The sequence below is a fragment of the Eumetopias jubatus genome, unplaced genomic scaffold (genome assembly GCF_037043125.1).
Source record: "Eumetopias jubatus isolate StellerSeaLion01/CBP00866 unplaced genomic scaffold, mEumJub1_p1.0 scaffold_3, whole genome shotgun sequence".
Classification (NCBI taxonomy): domain Eukaryota; kingdom Metazoa; phylum Chordata; class Mammalia; order Carnivora; family Otariidae; genus Eumetopias; species Eumetopias jubatus.
In genome coordinates, this window is record NW_028274809.1 from 74,441,813 (window position 1) to 74,445,411 (window position 3,599).

A 3,599-nucleotide genomic window follows, 5' to 3' on the forward strand; every position below is an offset into this window, starting at 1 on the left:
CGCAGGAAGAGATATTGTCTTACTAGTCCATTAATTGATAGTTACAAGAAAACAGACTACCTCCTGTTGTATAGGAACACCTTAATGGGCAGGAGGAGTGTTGGGGTGTGGGAAAGCCTGGCCTAAGTATGAAAGCTTGAACAGGAAGTCCCCACAAAAAATTTTACCTATCAAGAAAGCCCCTTTTAAGTGTAAGCCTTGCTGAAACTCCAAAACGTTGAACGATGGTAGAGTTTTGGAAAATTCAAATGTGCTATGTTCAAGACCTGTGCTACGTTCAAGGTCAAAAAGGTATGCAAAATGCTCTGAGACTGAGAGCATGAGTCCTGAAAGCCAGGCCCACGCTGTTTCTTACTGGGCACCCTTTATACAACTTCCCAAATTCAAACAGTAATATGGCCCCGGCTCCACAAAAAACCTAAATAAATAATCCTGGTGGAGTCTGAAGAAAGGAAAGACATGATGATCCATATATAGAGAAGGATGTAGGCGGAACTCTAGGAGATGCGAACACACGCATATACTTTAAAATATGCTACATCAGAACATTTAAGATGGAAGGTTTTTGTTTGGTTTTGAACCGAGGATTTGCCACCACAAACATCCTACCTGTACTAGAACGGGTGTGGGAGAGCGGAGAAAGCCTCCAGAGGTAGAAATCGGGCCGGGAGTAAGTAACACAGCGACCCCTTCACTAAACTCGGGGGCCGGGCTCGCCTCGGCCCTTCCCACCCGCGAGCGGCGCTCGGAACAGGGCGGGCCGGGGCGGGGAAAGCCGAGCGCGGCGGGAAGGGCCCGGGGCGGCCGGGGGAGGGCGGAGGGAGGCCGGGGGAGGCGGGCGGGCAGCTTTATTGTTTCCTCTCGCCCTCCTCCTCCTGCGCCTTGCCCCGGCGTCACTGGAAAGCCGCCCGAGCCGCCCGGCGGCGGGTTATTTATAGAGCTGGCTGCGCGCGCGTCACGGAGCCCGGCCCGGCTGACGGGGCCGCTGACGCGCTTGGCCGCGGGGCCGAGTCCGCGGGGCTGCGCGCCGGGCGCCGGTGACAATGGGCTTCTGTGTGTGCAGCTGCCACCGCCGCTGGGGGTCGGGGGAGGGGGGCAGGCGGCCGCTCCTTGACCCCCTCCCTCCCGCCCTCGACCCTCCGAAAGGTAACCGGCCTCTTCTGCCCTTGGCCGGGACAGCGCCCCGCCCCCCCCTCGCAAACCAGCAGCTTTTTTTTTTTTTTTTAATTTTACCAGTAAGTTTCCCTGGGCCCAGCCTCCCAGTTTCCACTTCCCCCGTTTCCCCCCTCTCCCCCCAACATGACGAGAGAGGGGGATTTAGCCGGCCGGGGGCGGCCACTTTGTGCGTCCCGGGGAGCGGGACCCGCACAAGGCGCGCCAGCGGGGGATGCGGTGACCGAGGGGCCGGGAGCGCCGGGCAGGTAATGTATCCTGGACCTGGAGCGGGGCTTTGTTTGGGTGGGGGGAGGGGAGCAGGGGTGGGTGCAAGCGCCGGGCAGCCCTGCCGGGACTTTGGTCTCCCGGCTCCTCCGCCCCGCTGGCCCGCGCGCACGAAGCCGATCTGGGGTATAACGCCAAGAGCGAAAAGAGAAACTTCTGCGTGACTGACTAGATGAGGCTCCTCCCGAGCGACCAAGATAATAGAGGACTCCCCCCGCCCCTCCCTGCGGGTTCTGGCCTGGTACGCCCCCAGCCTGCGGAAGGAGGGGCTGGTGGGGATTTTAGGGACTTCCTGGGATGCGGAGACCGGCTCTGAACCAGCCCCTCTCAGCTGCCGGGAGCTGGGAAAGCTTGCTCTGGAGCCTCTCGCACGTGGCAGGCAGGCAGAAAACTTGCTGTGCCTTCTAGGAAATTGCAATCGATTTGTAATGTAGTTTCGCTAATTGGGAGTTCAAAATTAAACTTTAATAAAGCATTTGTGTCGTCTCGTGTAATTGTGAAAGCTTCCATCCGTCCTGGTAGATAGACTCTTAAGTCTCAAGTTAATGGCGCTAAGCTAGATTTCCCCCCCAAGTACAATTCCGTCAGCCGTCGTCGGCGCAGCTGGATTTCCGTAAAGTACAGATGTTGCTAATGGCAGCTTAAGCACGGATGGGCAGATAGCATACGGAATGCAACATGTTGCCATATGGTTCCTTTAGCCTTTCACCTTCAGGGATATCAATCACATATATTCTGGGAGGAATTTAATGACTCTCCGAACGGCAAAATGAATTACCTGGTACAATTTATATCACTTGACCTGATACGTTATAACAACAGGGAGATAGCATCTCACAGATTCTGTGGTATAAATTGAGCTACAGAGCTACATTTCAAATTCTGTAACATCTATTTGTGGTTTGAGGGGCCCTGTCAAATCATTCTGGCTGTAAAATGTGGTTTCTGTATTGCCTTCCTCCTCCCCCCTCTTCTGAACGATACAAAGTTTATAAAGTTTAGCAAAACTGTTGTCTTATAAATTGCCAGTCAGTCAACCAAATACTAATTGATGAGAGTATGGAGAAATGGAAAATATGATTTCCAATGCTAGTTACTTAAGAATTAGTAATATTTAGGAACACCATACTTTTGGAATCCAGAAAATTAAAGAACTCCCATAAGAAATAACGTGTTCTGTGAGTTTTCTATATAACTCCTAAACCCATTAACTATTTGAAATTCTTTTTTTAAAATAACTTTATTCTTAAATGTAAGAAAGTAACTGATAGGAAACAGCCCTCAGAAATATGAAACATAAGAAATATAAGGAGCCAAACAATTCTAAACACAACACTCCCCCCCCACACACACACACCATGTGTGTACTTGGATCATCCATGTGGTGGTACTGGTCGTTTGTTTTTCTCCCCCCAACATGTCAGTGACAGCATACTGAAGTCACTGTTTAGATCCCAGTGGAATGTTTCTGTAATATTTCACAGGTCTTATTTTAAATATCCCGGTGACTAATAAAATGGTTGATGGCCTCTAATTTCAGGTTATAAACATGGTTGTCTCTTAGTGTATCCCTCCTTTTTCTTCCACTAATGCAGAGAGGCAACACTAGTGAACAAAAAATAAGGGTAAAAAGTAAATAACTTATGAAATTTTTTTAAATTTTTACCTATTAAGTGATATCTGAAAGCTATGGATGTACTATCTTTTAAAAGATTTTGCTTCCAACAATGTGTAAACCACATTAATTCACGTGAACTGATAAGACTAACAATATATAAAACAGACCTAAACAATCTAAACAAGTACATATTTTCAGTCATGTCAAGTTTCAGAAAGTTAACATTCTGGAAGTTTGTCTATATATCATGTCCTTTCAGAATCATTTTGAAATTACAGGATAATATTTCTCCTTTTTCCCCCCCTCCTCTTGAAATGGGTGATGATGTGTTACCTAGTGCTTGGATTAATGCGATCATGTTGGTAATTATTATCAAATAATATAATACCTTTTGTGTATTTATATAGCAGAAAATCTTATACAGAACACATTAAGCTATATATCTGAGTTACGGCAACCGTTGCTGGGGGCTGTTTTTGGTAATCTTTTAATGGCTAAGGTTTTCTCTCTCACCAGTACTCAATGTGTTTTGACCCTGATC